At 43.1% G+C, this 17376-nt stretch overlaps 1 protein-coding gene and 1 pseudogene across 1 annotated transcript in view; one reads left to right on the top strand and one right to left on the bottom strand.

The window, feature by feature from the left end:
• LOC126336767 (suppressor of lurcher protein 1-like) overlaps nucleotides 1–17376 on the top strand; it is a 4187167-nt gene that overhangs the window by 2743370 nt on the left and 1426421 nt on the right. The window lies entirely within an intron of this gene.
• LOC126337092 (5S ribosomal RNA) lies at nucleotides 5550–5667 on the bottom strand (annotated as a pseudogene).

Here is a 17376-nt window from a genome sequence, read left to right as displayed (position 1 = left end):
TATCCCTTCTGAATATTTTGATTTTAAGAAAAAATGTCTTCTAAATTCTGAATCTAATACAGGATCGCCTTTCTCCTCTCTATCGAGTATATTTCTTCTTCTGTCATGGCATCAGATAAGTTCTCCTCTTCACAGTGCTCCTCATTTTACGCTTGTCACCTATCTGCTCTCTCTTCTGCATGTAACAATAGAATTCTCATTGCACTCTTGATGTTATCGTCCTTTCTTTTAATTTCACAGAACGTTGTATTGATTTTTCTATAAGATTAGCCAATCCTTTCTGCAACCATTTCTTTTCCGCTTTCTTCACAGTTTTCATGCAGACATTACGCCTTGGTTTCCCTGCATCCCTATTTATTTCGTTACTAATGTCTTCTATGTCTGCATTCCTTAATGTCCTTGAACATTTTTCTACTTCTTTCTTTCATCAATCAGCTGAAATATTTCTTCTGTTACCCACGGATTCTCCAAAGTTTCCTTCTTTGTACGTATCCTCTCCAACTTCTGAGACTGCCCTTTTTAGAGATCTCTATTCCTGCCTACTGAGCTATTCGTTATCGCAGTATCTACATCCTCAGAGAAGTTCAAGCGTATGTCTTGTAAGTAGGCTGTTTAGGTTTTTTTATTGGTAACGCCACGCAGCGCTCTGTATGAAAATCACTGGCTGTGCTATGTGCAGTCTGTGGCTGGTTTGCATTGTTGTTGGCTATTGTAGTGTTGGGCAGCTGGCTGCTAACAGCGCGTAGCGTTGAGCAGATGGAGGTGAGCCGCCAGCAGTGGTGAATGTGGGGAGAGAGGTGGCGGAGTTTTGAGAGCGGATGATCTGGACGTGTGTCCATCAGAGACAGTAAATTTGTAAGACTGGATGTCATGAACTGATATATATTATGACTTTTCAGCACTGTTAAGGTAAATACATTGTTTGTTCTTTATCAAGACCTTTCATTTGATAACTATGGCTATCAGTTGTTAGTGCCTTCAGTAGTTTTAATCTTTTATTTAGCTGGCAGTATTGGCGTTCGCTGTATTGCAGTAGTTCGAGTAATGAAGATTTTTGTGAGGTAAGTGATTCATGAAAGGTGTAGGTTATTCATAGTCAGGGCCATTCTTTTGTAGGGATTATTTAAAGTCAGATTGCGTTGCGCTAAAATTATTGTGTGTCAGTTTAAGCACAGTCATTTATAATTTTTCTAAGGGGGTGTTTCAGTCTTCATTCCTTAGTACTTCCGTATTCCACTTCCTAATGCACTGATTCTTCCTGACTAGTCTCTTAAATTTGAGCCTGGTCTTCATCACTGTGATCAGAGTGTACATCTGCTCCTTGGTACACTTTATAATCTAATAGGTGACTTCGGAATCTATGACTGACCGTGATGTAACCCAACATCTTCCTGTTTCTTCCGGCCTTTTCCGGGTATACCTTCTCCTCCCTCCTCTTCTTGTGATTCTTGAGCAGAGTATTCGCTATTACTAGCTGAAATTGATTACAGAACTCAAGTATGCTATCTCCTCTCTCATCCCTATTGACAAGCCCTTCATTCTGCTCCTTCCCTTACAATCACACTCCAGTCCCTCATGACTATTAGATTTTCTTCTCCCTCTACGCACTGAATTTCCCGTTCACTGTCGTCTTATACTTTCTCTATCTCTTAATGTTCTGGTTGCGACGTGGGCATGTATATTTGAAATATTGTTGTCCATGATAGTTTGCTGTTTATTCTGATTACAGCAATCCTACCAAAGAACTGGCCACAGTAGCTCATTCTGTGTGCTACCTTTCTGTTCATAACGAATCATATTCCCTTTACTCCATTTTATGCTGCTGTTGATATTATCCTATGCTCGTCTCACTAGAAACCCTTGTCTTCTTTCCATTTCACGTCACTAGCCCCGAGTAAACCTAGATTAACTCTTAGAATTTCCCATTTCAGATTTACTAGCTTCCCTAAAACGTTCCAACTTCCAAAATTCCCCTCCCCAACTAGTAGAACGCAATCCTTTCATTGGTTAATTTTTTTTTCTCATGGTCACGTCACACTCGGCAGTCCTCTCCCATAGATCAGAAAGGGGAACTAGTCCGTAATATTTTGCCAATGGAAAGATCATCATGACATTTTTTTTTCAATTACAGGCTGCGTGTCTTGTGGATATACGTTGTGTCTTTAAAACAGTGGTTTCCACTGCCTTCTTCATCCTCATGGCGTTGATCATTGTTGATAGTTCCCCCTTTGAGGGGCGGTTTCTTACCCTAAAGACAAGAGAGTGTCATGAACCTCTGTCCGCTCCAGTGCCTCTTTGACAAGACCGTTTGCTGAATAAGGGTGACTTGTTACGCCGAAAGTATTCGGGCGCCATTGTTAAGAATTTTTATTCAAAATTTAAATATTGGCATGGTCCTCTCTGAGCCACTTACAGCTTTAACAATGGGTAATAAAGGTCACTTTTTCCGCTAGTGTTGTAGATATGGACATCATCGTTGATCTGAAATTGTGATGGATTGTGTATTACGAACTGCATTAGCGAATGTATGCACTGTGACGCCGTGGTAACCTGCCTAGGTCATTGAAGAGAATCTACATGATGTCTGTGGATGAACACCACATGTTTTTCTTTCGGTTCGCTTTTGTCGAATCAATATTTTCCTTCTAATTGATACGTTAGGCTAGAATATAATTCCGTAAGACATTACTGAGTGGAAATATACGAAACGTGTCTGTAGATTGACACGTTTGTTGCCAAGATAAGCAATTATTATCACCACACCTTGTCCAAAGTGATTTCACATGTTCCCCAACTCTGAGGTCATCTTGCAGGTATGTACTCCAACACCAATGAGGAAGCAACATCAACAGTTAACATCAACAGTGGTAGCACAGGACCCCAATTTGTGCAACGCTAGTTGGCTAAAAATTGTGTCGCATTACCAAAAATTCTTGGAAAATCATTGCCACTATGTAGAAAAGTAGCAGAAGCCTTGTACAATGTCAGTTCTCTCAGTGTGATAAATTCTATGTAACTTTTTTGATAAAACAGGATAGCTCTAGAGGCCAACCAACGAATCCAGCTTATGAATGATGGTGCCGCACCACTATCTCGACAACTAGTTTCCTAAAAACTGTAAGGGATGAGGGGAATCCGTTACATGACCTTCCAGTTCGGCAGATTTTGAATCCGATGGATTTCCCCCTGTGAGCACGTTAAAATCCTTCCTGTTCTCAGCTCACCTACCCACGGTCGATTTTCTGAAATAGTGAATCCAAAATAGAATAGACCGGATACAGAACACACTAGCAGTTTTTCACAATGTACGGTAAAGAGTGTAATGCAGGCTCAGGGTATGCATGGAAGCAGCAGGTAACGACTACGAGAAACTTTGTTGGTAATTTCTTTGGTAAATGTATCATTTTTGAGCCATTATCCTTTTACTGCTCTGGATGTGTATACATATCCTGCTACGACGTTCCCCAGGGGCTGTGGATGTGTATGTGGACGTCTGTATGCGTCCTCAGCCACAGACCTGTTGCTGCTGGGGACGAGTTACTTCATAAATATTCAAATGTGTGTGAAATCTTATGGGACTTAACTGCTAAGGTCATCAGTCCATAAGCTTACACACTACTTAACCTAAATTATCCTAAGGAGAAACACCCATGCCCAAGGAAGGACTCGAACCTCCACCGGGACCAGCCGCACAGTCCATGACTGCAGCGCCCGAGACTGCTCGGCTAATCCCGCGCGGCAGTTACTTCATACCCCGGTGAATAAAGAAGTACGTTGCATTTATAATACAACATGTGCCTCACTGCATTTGTTGAAAACCTCATTTCAGTACCTTGAATCATTTGTGAGATATGACGATTTTTTTTTGACCAGCGCCATGCATCGCGCCGTATTTAACCGCCCGGCTGTGGCCGACCGCTACGCCCTATTGCCCACATAGCGATTCGTAGAAATGGCTCTGAGCACTATAGGACTTAACATATGAGGTCATCAGTCCCCTAGAACTTAGAACTACTGAAACCTAAGTAACCCAAGGACATCACACACAACCGGATCTGCAACCGTAGCGGTAGCGCGGTTTCCAGACTGAAGCTCCTAGAACCGCTCGGCCACAGCGGCCGGCGCGATCCGTAGAGCCTAACTGTACTGGCAATGGGGTGCGTGAGCCGCGACGCACCATAGATGCCCGCGTCTCGTTCGGGCATCCGACCAAGCCCGGGTGTCAACAAACCTGAGTGCAGCACGGAAACAGACAGCGCTGGGGAAGGCGGGAATGACGGAAAGCACATGCGCGGAACTGCTTTCAGAATTCACTGCACTTCTTTGAGAATCGCCAAGGTTTGATATGCTAGGGTCGGGACATTCTTGATCCTTTACCAAGAATAAACGCGTAATGAAGAATAATGGCTGTAACATAAAAAAAGTACTTACTGTAACATGGACGTAATAGAATTCAAAGTAAATTAATTTAATAGCCTTTCACATTTCACCTGTGCCACATCAAAAGGGCTAGTGAAGCTGTTGCACAATAGGTAAGTCTAGTATGGCATATTAAAGTAATTTTGGCTTTTCTATTAATCTACAAGTTTACATTATGCAATTAACTGGCTCAGCACATCCTCGGAATTCGTTGCACTCCATGTGGCATAACTTTGATATCAGGAACCACAGTTCTTTTTAAGGTTAACCCAACCTGACATAGATTTATTTTCTATACCTTAGTCATGGTAGTTCCGAGCAGCTGCTCGTTTCCATTTACACTTCATATTGATTCCAAAACTGCTGTCTTTTCGAGGCGATTCCGGAATCGAGTTGTTATTATTAGCCGACCGGTGTGGCCGAGTGCTTCTTGGCACTTCAGTCCGAAACCGCGCGAGTACTACGGTCGGATGTCAGAATCCTGCCTCGGGCATGGATGTGTTTGACGTCCTTAGGTTACTTAGGTTTAAGTAGTTCTAAGTCCTAGGGGACTGATGACCTCATATGTTAAGTCCCATAGTGCTCAGACCCATTTTTGTTATTATTAGATACAGCAGCAAAACAAAAAAGTTGTTCAAATGGCTCGAAGCACAATGGGACTTAACATAGCTCCATTGGAATTTGGACAGATTTTCCAAATAGCAAGGATTCTGGTGAACGATTCGATACAGTCTAGCTCATTGGAGGGATTTGCGTTTGGACTGCGAAATAGTAAATTGAAACTGTTAATTTTTAACAAAAAGTCTGTCAAAGAAGCCACAGTCGGATGACAGACTTTGCCAAGGGAAAGGTGTATCTTGCGAGAAAATGATAAACGTATTACAATATGAGAACAATTCTGCCGTGATATAACGATCTTACATCCGTGTGAATCAATAAAAACTTTTAAATATTGACTATGATGCTGTCGTGCCATCCTCAGGACACAGGCATCACTAAGTGTGGATATGGAGGGGCATGTGGTCAGCACACGGCTCTCCCGGCCGTATGTCAGTCTCCGGGACCGGAGCAGCTACTTCTCAGTCAAGTAGATCCTCAGTTTGCCTCACAAGGGCTGAATGCACCCCGCTTGCCAACAGCGCTCGGCAGACCGGATGGTCACCCATCCAAGTGCTAGCCAAGCCCGACAGCACTTAACTTCGGTGATCTGACGGGAACCGGTGTTACCACTGCGGCAGAGCCGTTGGCATTCTCGGGCAAAAACAAGTAGATTTTGTACTTAACTTTTTCTTCATTGCTAAATAAGGCGAGTACACCGTTCATTTGTAATATATTTTTACGAGCTTCCAACAGGACCTGTGTAGTTACTAGTTTATTTTTTTAATTTCTTTCGTGTTTGAGTGCTTACTAGGCACAACATTTATTTTATAACAGTGGCTCTGAGCACTATGGGACTTAACACCTGAGGTCATCAGTCCCCTAGAACATAGAACTATTTAAACCTAAATAACCTAAGGACATCACACACATCCAAGCCCGAGGCAGGATTCGAACCTCCGACTGTAGCAGTCGCGCGTTTCCGGCCTGAAGCGCCTGGAACCGCTCGGCAACCGTGGCCGGTTTAATAACAGTCCTGCATACAGTACCCCCTTTGTTATCGACCCTTATATCGCACAGGCTTTTGTTTGTTTTGGTTAGTGTAGCGCAGTGTCGGACAGATCGTTAGTGAGAGAGCACTTCGAATTCCTGCTGCTAATAAGCCGAATACACCATTCGTTTCTTACATATTTTTACGAGCTTCGAACAGGCGCGACTTCGGCAATGGATAAGAACTGTGGTTGCTGCGTACTGATGCGAGCTGAGTTGGTGGCCCTTCGCTCACAGCTTCAGATTGTGTTGGCTTCCGTCACGCAGCTTGATGCTGCTGCCAAGAGGCATCATTGTGGTGGGTCGGAGGGGGAGATGAGAGGGATTTCGAGCACGTCTCACGTGTCCCCCGATTGGTTACTGCTATGGCCGCCCCGAGTACTGCCTGTGCTGAGGTTGACGCCTCACCCATGGTCGAGTGGGAGATCATTCCAAAGTCTGGCAGGCAGCGAAAGACTTTCCGAGGACCGATCGTAAGACTTCCCCGGTTCGTTTGACGAAAAGGTTTCGGGGGTTATCTGTAGCTGACAAAGTTTGTTAGGCGGATGCAGTCGTCCAACCTGTTCCAGAGGAAACTTCTCGGCCCGCGAGGTCTGGCATTCACAGAAGTTGGGTTTTCTGGCAGATGGGAGCTCCAACGTTAGGCGCGTAATGGGCCCCTTAGGAACATGGCTGCAAAGGAGGGGAATGAAGCCACTGTGCTCTCCGTGTGCATAGCGGGGAGGGTCATTCCGTATGTGGAAAGTGTGCTTCCGGATGCCATGAAGAGTACAAGTTGCAGCCAGCTTCAGGTGGTGGCTCATGTCGGTACCAATGAGGTGCGTCGCTTTGGATAGGAGGAGATTCTCTCTGGTTTCGGGTGGCTAGCGGAAATGGTAAAGACTTGCTTGCGAGATTGAGGCAGAGCTCACCATCTGCAGCATCGCCGACAGAACCGACTGCGGTCCTTGGGTGCAGAGCTGAGTGGAGGGTGTGAATCGGAGGCTCAGGCGGTTCTATGACCGTGTAGGCTGCAGATTCCTAGACTTGCGCCATCAGCTGGTGGGTTTCCGTGTTCAACTTAATAGGTCAGTAGTCCACTACACATAGTAGAAACGATCAGAACTGTAGTTGTAAATTGTCGTAGCTGTGTGGGGAAAGAACCAGAGTTCCAAGACCTAATAGGAAGCCCTGAAGCTCAAATAGTCATAGGTACAGAGAGCTGGCTAAAGTCACAAATAAGTTCAGCCGAAATTTTTTGGAACACTTTAACAGAAAGGATAAATGCATCAAATGGCTCTGAGCACTATGCGACTTAACTTCTGAGGTCATCAGTCGCCTAGAACTTAGAACTAATTACACCTAACTAATCTAAGGACATCACACACATCCATGCCTGAGGCAGGCTTCGAACCTGCGATGTAGCGTTAGCTCTGTTCCAGACTGTAGCGCCTAGAACCGCACGGCCACTCCGGCCGGCTCAGAAAGGGTAGATTTATACAGTTGTTGGTAGAGTATTTACTGCTGTCAAAAGTAGTTTACCTTGTAATGAAACTGAAGTAGATAGTTCCTCCGAAATATTATGGGCAACATTTATATTTGACTACCAGAGTGAACTATTAATTAGGTGGTTTACCAACCCGACCGCCCCCCCCCTCACCCTCCCCTCCCGACTCTCAACAGTTAAAAAAACGTGAGTCTCATTTTAAATAGGTATCACACTCATACAATTATAGTCGGTGGTGACTTCAATCTACCCTCGATGTGCTAGAAATGTTATACATTTAAAGCCGGCGGCAGGCATAGAATGTTATTCGAAATCGTACTGAATGCTTCCTCAGGAAATTATTTTGAACGATTAGTTCATAAGCCCACTCGAAGAGTAAATGTTTACGAAAACATACTTGACCTCTGAGCCTCAAATTTTCTAGGACAGGTAGGGAGTATCGTGACGAATACAGGGATTAGTGACCACAAGGCAGTTGCTACTAGGCTGAATGCTGTAATAACTACAACCACCAAAAAGAAACATAAAGTATATCCATTTACAAAAGCTGATAAAAAATGCTCTTAGCGCCTTTTTAAGAACAGTCTGCACACCTTCCGATCTGATCATGTAAACGTAGAAAAGGTATGGAATGCTTTCAGAGAGACAGTATCGACGGCAAGTGAGAGATACATACCACATAAATTAATAAGGGATGGTGCTCGTCCCCCATAGTACACAAAACGGGTTAGATCGCTGTGGCGGAAGCAACGAAAAAAGCGCGCCAAATTCAAAAGAAAGCAAAATCCCCAAGATTGGAAAAGTTTTGCAGAAGTTGAAAATATAGAACATACTTCAATGCGAGATGCTTTTAATAATTTCCATAACGAAACTCTGTCTCGGAATCTGGCAGAAAACCCAAAGAGATACTGGTCATACATAAAACACACCAGTGGCAAAATGCTATCAATATCTTTTCTGCGCGATAACAACAGTGAAGTCACTGATGACAGTGCCACTAAAGCAGAAGTACTCAAAACGGTTTTCTGAAACTCTTTCACCAAAGAAGACAAGGTAAATATTCCTGAATTCCAATCAAGAACAACCGCCAAGATGAAAAAGATAGAAGTAGATATCCTCGGTGCAGAAGGGCAGCTTAAATCACTTAATAAAGGCAACGCCTCCGGTCCAGATTGTATACCAGTCAGATTCCTTTCAGAGTATGCTGATACAATAGCAATTATATACAGCCGCTCCCTCACAGCAAGTTCCGTACCTAAAGACTGGAAAATGGCTCACGTCACACCAATACCCAAAAATGGAAATAGGAATAATCCGATCCGCCGAATTACATGCCCATATTACTAACGTCGATTTGCAACAGGGTTTTGGAACATATACTGTGTTCGAACATTATGAATTACCTCGAACAAAACGATTTATTGACACATAGTCACCACGGTTTCTGAAAACACCGTTATTGTGAAACAAAACTAACTCTTTATACTCGTTAAATAAGGAGTGCTTTCAACAGGGGATGTCCAATTGATTCCATATTTTTAGATTTCCAGAAGGCTTTCGACACCGTTCCTCACAAGCGTCTTATAAGTAAACTGCGTTCCTACGGAATATCGCCTCAGTTGTGCAACTGGATTCGTGATTTCCTGTCAGAAAGGCCACAGTTCGTAGTAACAGACGGAAAGTCATTGAGTAAAGCAGAAGTAATATCTGGCGTTCCCGAAGGAAGTGTTACAGGGCCTCTATTGTTCCTGATCTATATTAACGACATTGGAGACAATCTGAGTAACTGTCTTAGATTGTTTGCAGATGATGCTGTCATTTACCGTCTTGTAAAGTCATCAGATGGCCCTAAAGAATTGAAAAAAGATTTAGATAAGATATTTGAATGGAGCGTAAAGTGGCAATCGACCCTGAGTAAAGAAAAGTGTGAAGTTATTCACGTGAGTACTAAAAGAAGTCCGCTAAGTTTCGATTACACGATAAGTCACACAAATCCGGAACCTGTAAATAGACCTAAATATTTAGGGATTACAATTACAAATATCCTAAATTGTAATGATCACATAGAAAATGTTGTGGGTAGAGCAAACCAAAGTCTGTGATTCATTGGCAGAATACTTAGAAGGTGCAACGGGTCTACTTAAGAGACTGCTTACGCCACGATTGTCCGCCCTATACTGCAGTATTCCTGTGCGGTGTGGAATCTACATCAGGTGGGACTGACGGATGACATCGAAAAAGTTCAAAGAACTGAAGCTCGTTTTGTGTTATCGCGCAGTAGAGAAGAAAGTGTCACAGATATGATACGTGCATTGGAGTGCAATTATTAAAACGAAAGAGTTCTTGGTTCCGATGGGATATTCCCAAGAAATTTCATTCACCAGTTTTCTCCTCTGACTGCGAAAACATTCTGTTGGCACCCACCTACATTGGGAGAAATGATCATCACGATAAAATAGGAGAAATAAGGGCTAGCACAGACAAATTTAAGTCCTCGTTTTTCCCGCGTGCTGTTAGAGAGTGGAACGGTAGAGAGACAGCTTGAAGGTGGTTCATTGAACCCTCTGACAGGCACTTTATTGTGAATAGCAGAGTAATCGCGTGGATCTAGATGGATGGCGCTGTAATCTACAAACATAAAAATGGATTAGAAACCGTTAAAAAATGATAACATTTCAAGAATCTCACACAACATTAGGATCCCAGGACAACGCAGTTATTCTAAAAACTTCAATGAGAAAACGGTTTTTTGGAACCAAAAAAAAAAAAAAAAATAATACACCAGTTCTCTGGGCAACCGCACTAAGTTGAGCAATTTTGCGAAGAAGTCATCTGTGCATACTGCATGAAGACAAATTCCATTAACATCTCGTATCGTTGCATCATGGCACGACTTTCTAAACCGTTTTAACTTTTGCATAAAACAAGAACTAGCGGCTTCAGATCATTTATTGCACTGATAGTTCTCTGATGAAGCTACTTCTACTAATCGCGGTCAATTCAATCAGCATAATATCCGCCACTTGTCAACGGAGACTACATTGGTTAAGGCAAACTGAGCATCATCTGTGAAAGAAACTACACTAATAATGTGGACAAATTAATTTATTACGCTCTGGAGAAGCAAGCTTTTTTGCTATAACAATCGGTTTCCCGTTAAAGATTATAGATTAACTGCCTTTCTAACCTCTGTTGATACTAATTTGATGAGTAATTCTTGAGATATTATCGTTTTTCAACCATTTTCATTTTATCAGGTACAGCACTCTCCATCATGCAACGAAGAACAATGTTAAATGCAGAAGTTAGGTATTTTTCCTCAGAAAATCCGAATCACCGTAAGAAACTGGGGGTTCCTACTGAAGACTTCAAAGTTTACTCCCTCTCGTCCCCTGGGTGTGTGGCAGGGGGTCGAGTTCGGTGTCATTAGACGTCCTCCTTCGAGACGATCAACTTTTATCACAACCTTTTTTCAATCCGATTTGTAATTTTCCGTATATCTCCAAAGACAATGTTTAAAGGCATCACCCTTTACTTAAATTACGCAGTATGAGAGAGGTTCACAAACGTTTACTAAATGTTTTGAATTTCATTTTTCTTTCACTCATTGCGTGGTATTATACCAGCCGTAATTTAATACTACACACATCGGAAGAAGTTTTGCATCACCCAAGTTCCCAGAGCTCATAAGAGAGACGTTGACTGTGGATATTGTATTACAGACACTCTCCCTTTGACTGTCAGAGATGTCACTAAACCCGCCCAAAGATGTAAACAATCATGCATGAGCAGCGCCTATTAGACAGAGGGAGTCCGACACCCGATCAGTACCAGACGTTCCATTCCACCAGGAAGGAGGTACACGGCTCTTGTTGTCTGTAGTTCAACCATGCCTAGGCGGTCAATACTGCAGTTCGATCGCGTCCGCATTGTTACTTTGTGCCAGGAAGCGTTCTCAACAAGGGAAGTTTGCAGGCTTCCCGAACTGAACCAAAGCGATGTTGTTCGGACATGGAGGAGATACAGAGAGACAGGAACTGTCTGTGATAGGCCTCGCTCAGACCACTTAAGAGATACTACTGTAATGGATTACCGCTGCCTACGGATTATGGCTCGGAGGAACCCTGACATCAACAACACCATATTGAATAATGCTTTTTGTACAGCCACAGGACGTCGTGTTACGACTCAAACTGTGTGTAATAGACTGCATCACTCCCGACGTCCATGGCGAGATCCATCTTTGCAACCACGACACTATACAGCGCGGTACAGATCAGCCCACCAACATGCCGAATTGACCGCTAAGGATTGGCATCACGTTCTCTTAACCCATGAGTGTCGCATATGCCTTCAACCAGACAATGGTCAGAGACGTGTTTGGAGGTAACCCAGTAAGGCTGAACGCGTTAGACACACTGTCCAACGAGTGCAGCAAGGTGGAGATTTCCTGATGTTTTGGGGTGGCATCATGTGCGGCCGACGTACGCCGCTGGTGGTCACGAAAGCGCCGTAATGGCTGTACGATACGTGAATGCCATCCTCCGGCTGAGAGTGTAACTATATCGGCAGCATATTGGCGAGGCATACATCCTCATGGACGATAATTCCCGCCCCCATCGTGCACATCGTGTGAATGACTTCCTTCAGGAAAATGACATCGCTCGACTAGAGTGGCCAGCATGTTTTCCAGACATGATCCATATCGAACATGACTCGGATGGATTGAAAAGGGCTGTTTATGGACGATATGACAAACCAACCACACTGTGAGATCTACGCCGAATCGCAGCTGAGGAGAGGGACAATCTGGATCAACACTGCCTTGAAGAACTTGTGGATACTATGCCACGAGGAGTACAGCCATGCATCAATGCAAGAGGACGTGCTACTGGGTATTAGAGGTACCGGTGTGTACAGCAATCTAAAGGTCTCGCTGTATGGTGGTACAACATGCAATATGTGGGTTTCATGAGCAATGAAAAAGGCCGAAATGACGTTTACGATGATCTCTATTGCGGAACTCTCGGAACCGAAGTGACGTAAAAGTTTTTCTGATGTGTGTACATTCCAGCTTCAAAAATGTACCGCATTTGAAGATGACAGTCTCTGCAATGCTCATTCACGAACGCATGTTACTTCCGTCTGAAATTTATACCATAGCAGCTAATGGGTACGAGGCGTAGACGTTCATTAGTTGTTAGCACTGTAAAACTAACAAGAAAACATTTCCCCAATTGCTTCCCCTCACTCTGCTACGACAAATCTATCTATCCCTGCACCCAACTTCGCCCTGAGTAAAGTGGCAAACTCAGATCACGTCCGATTTAAACCCATGTAAGTTAAAATTAAACAAATCTTATAACTCTACTGTCTCTATAAGTATATTTGTTTGCTACTGAACAGGAGAACCGCACTCTTAAGAAGCTCTTAATGTTAGTTAATGTTAGATTCAGCTGTTAGTCGCTAGTTGCATTTTATTCTAAGCCACGGTTGAAACCCGCGGGCCGCAGTTTGACGAGCACTGTTCTAAATCTGCAGAGAGCTTCAAACGCACCTTGCGGTTTCTCTGTACCTCACTACACACTTCCTTCCTTAGTGATTTTTCTTACGTTTCTGTTAAGCTTCATCATACATATGTGCGACGCTAATCATCTAAGTAAATGAAACTAATGGTTCTACAACTGGCGTGGCTCGTGCTTTCCGTACTAAGTAAATGGAAATGAGCGTATGGCATCGTTGGCCGCGAGGCCCCTATTTGGGGAAGTTCGGCCGCGAATTGCAGGTCTTATTTCATTCAACGCCACATTGGGCGACTTGCGCGCCCGTGATGAGGATGAACTGATGATGACAACAACACCCAGTCCCTGAGCGGAGAAAATCTCCAACTCAGCCGGAAATCGAACCCGGGCACCCTTGCATGGGAGACGAACACGTTACCACACAACTAAGCAGGACGACTCCATACTAAGGACGGTTGCGACGTTCAACAGTCGGAGCTGACCTGGACCCCAGGCTACACTACACACCGGTCTGTCACCAAAGGGGAGAGGCGATATCACACTGTAGCCAAGAGTTTATGTACTATATCTTCTTTCCGTTTCATGATCAACTACTGGATAACAACATATGCTAACTCCAAGATAAAATCTATAGGTGACTTAATTATCCCCACCTCACATTCCCGACAGTTTGTCACAGCAAATCGTCCAGAAAGATGCGTTTAGGAGAGATCTTTAATGAGTTAGTTTCGCTGCAAGCTCGATGGTTTTGATATTTTCTGTTCTACGCGTCAGACGTTTAATATTTTTGTGTGCCCATATCGTGGTGTTTATGAGCTCACGTGACGGAACGATGACTTTTCCGTGATGTCATCTTTGTGGTACTGTGCCTGGATGACATGAGCAACCGTCCTGTTTCTTTACATGCCGTTTTTGTCGCATTTATACTTACGTATTACGAAAATATGCATTTTATGTAATGTAGAGCATTAAAGGCCTATCCAAAACGCGTGAGTTTTAGTTCGATTTCTTGTGCTAAAGTGACAGAAAATTGACATTTTAGAGCAAAAAAACTATACTAGAAGTCATGCGTTTTGGGAAACGTAACGCCTATAGCAGATCTTGTCACTAACCTCCTCTATTCATTTATTTTCGTAAGCTAAACAGGTAGACACAATAATGTACTTTCGTTTAATTTAATTCATTTGTTCATAGATGAAATCAGAACATTTCCCCTTCTGCGCTGCAAAATGGTCTACGACAATTTCATTGATATTCGGCTGATTTAGTAGTTCTTATTCGAGAGGTAAAACTGCAAGTGCACAGGTTTTTCCGTCTTTCATAGTATTACGCACAAATATTTTCAATCGTTTTGACGTAGAGAAGCAACTTTCTACCTCTCCAGTTGTCATTGGGAAGATTACTTTTAACAGCAGAAGTTTCACTCTTTCAATAAAACCTTTTTCCAAATTATTTGCACATAGAAAGTTCAACAAATGAGAAAACCTTGAAACGTCCCCTTAGAAAACTTATTGAATGATTGTGCTTATAAACATTCTGCGTTATTTGATTTTAAAACAGCTGAGCAGAACTGAACGTACTAAGACATTTCTCTTTTTACTTATTCTGATCAACACTAAACTGACACACAACATTTTTGCCGCAACGCAATCTGACTTTCACTAATCCCCACAAAAGAATGGCCCTGACTAACAATAACCTATACCTTTCATGAATCACTTACCCCACAAAAATCTTCGTTACTCGAACTACTGCAATACAGCGAGCGCCAATACTGCCAGCCAAATAAAAGATTCTAGATACTGAAGGCATTAACTACTGATAGGCACAGTTAGCAAATGAAAGATTTTGATAGAAAACAAACAATGTATTTACCTTAATAGTGTTCAATAGTCATAAAGTTCATGAAATCCAGTCTTACAAATTTACTCCCTCTGATGGACACATGTCCAGATCATCCGCTCTCAAAACTCCGCCATCTCACTCCCCACATCCGCCACTGCTGGCGGCTCACCTCCAACTGCGCAACGCTACGCGCTGTTAACAGCCAACTGCACGACACTACAACAGCAAATTGCAACAATGCAAACCAGCCACAGACTGCACATAGCACAGTCAGTGATTTTCATATAGAGCTCTACGTGGCGTTACCAACATAAAAACGTAAACAGCCTACTTACATAGCCTCCATGCTCCCCACAAAAAAATTTTACAAATTGTTTTGGGCAGTGGCCAATACAGATTTGAAAAAATTTTTCATAATTACCATAACAAACAAATCAAATGCACACACTTATTGATACACTGTTCGTCAAAAGCAAAAATTGTTCTCATAAAGACAGTCCTGATCATTCATCACAATATAATTACATTGCACAAAGTCTGATCAGTAAAAGAAAATGCACATGGAAGTAGTGGATTTCCATGCAGTCTTGAAGAAGTAGTGTTGTCCTTCCACCATAAGACAGTGCTGACTCTTGACATGCAGTCAGGTAATGGGGCACAACGGAGCAAACCCACAGCACAGTGAGTCGAAGTTGAAGAATATTGGTATGTAGGTCATCACAGAGCCTGTTAGAGATATGGTATTGGTTGGCCACCAGAGCTGCAGATCTCCTGCAGTCCTTGCAGAAATAATGGTATCGGTGTGCCATCAAAGATGCAGACCCACTGTAGTACTTGTAGAGACGGCCAGCAGCCATCTGTTGCGTCAGTTTCTGCAATGTGAATTACAGGATATGCAATGTTGTTACGTTTCACGTCGTGTTCCTGGAGTAAGATGTCTGTAATGTCTTCCATTTTACGTAATTACTAGCCACGGCAGCTACGTCGTCAGCTTCATAAGTTTTGTGGCTGCCAGCGGTGTGATTCATTGCCTATTGTCTCTTTGTTGGCGTGCGTCGTTATTGGGATTTGGAGATCTAACGTGTACATTTCACCTTGTCGAAAGGGCCCTGCCCTGTCTGAATCCCGCCAGTTCTGATGAAATTCAGGTCTGTCGTTATGGCCGGCCGCGGTGGTCTAGCGGTTCAGGCGCCCAGTCCGGAACCGCGCGACTGCTACGGTCGCAGGTTCCACTCCTACTTCGGGCATGGATGTGTGTGATGTCCTTAGGTTAGTTAGGTTTAAGTAGCTCTAGGTTCTAGGGGACTGATGACCACAGACGATAAGTCCCATAGTGCTCAGAGCCATTTGAACCATCTGTCGTTCTGATTATATCGTCTGTCTTCGTGTCGGTAGATTACATAGTTTCTTTCTTGTCGGTCATGTGGTGGAGAATTCCTCCCTGAATCGTAGCTACTCGGTGGACCGTTGCATCTGACGTTATTCTGTCTGCCTTGATAATAATTATTTTGGTTCCCATATTGTCTGTTTCTCTGATTGTCTCTGTGATAGTCACTACCGTGGAGAGTTGATCTTTCCCTGTAATTATTACTACTCTGTCATATGGGTGGTGTCTGTTTTGGTCACGATTTACTTTGTGAGAATAGCCTTGTCGTGTCCAGTTATTATTTCTTTCATCACGGAATTGTGACGGATGTGACCTGTAATTGTTGTGTTCCTGTTTTCCCGTCCCAACATTATCAGTGTCAATTTCCAATTCTTGTAACAGTCCCTGAAATGCTTCAATGTCGTCTTTGCAACGTCCTGACAAAGTAATATGTCGTAAATGTTCAGGCAATTTGATTAAACAAAAGCGAATGAGTTCTGAGGGACTGTATGGGTTTGACAGGTACTGATTCTTGTGCAACATGTCTTCAAAATATTTCACAAGACTGGAAAATTCAGATTGTTCAAGATGTCTCATCATTATGATGCTATGTTTTACTCGGTCTTGTGTAGCTTGAGACCAATATGCTGAGAGGAAGGCATGATAAAATTCTCCTTCACTGTAACAATCGTGTATGGCCGATCGCATTCTTACAGCTGGTTCACTCTCTAAGTAGCCACACATAAATTCTAATCTGTGCTCTAATGACCAGTTGGCAGGAAAACAATGAGAGAATTGATGAAGCCATGCTTGTGGATGAATGTCGTTGCCAGAATTCTTAAATGTTTTGTATTTACCTGTAGTAATGAACAGCTTATAGTCAAAATCATCATGTCGGCAATTCGCATATCGGTCATTGTTACTTCTTTTCGGCGGTTCCATCTCAATATTCGGTGTACCTTGCCAATTTCTTTCATAACTTCCGAAGTGCCCTGTGTTATTATTTTGTGGCTGTTCCGTATTTTATGTCCCTGTTCCCGTATTGGAAAGCGAGTGTCCTCTGAAAAATGTAATTCTTGTATTACCTGTGC

Source organism: Schistocerca gregaria, chromosome 2 (genome assembly GCF_023897955.1).
Source record: "Schistocerca gregaria isolate iqSchGreg1 chromosome 2, iqSchGreg1.2, whole genome shotgun sequence".
Taxonomy (NCBI): domain Eukaryota; kingdom Metazoa; phylum Arthropoda; class Insecta; order Orthoptera; family Acrididae; genus Schistocerca; species Schistocerca gregaria.
This window is presented reverse-complemented; position numbering and strand designations above follow the sequence as displayed.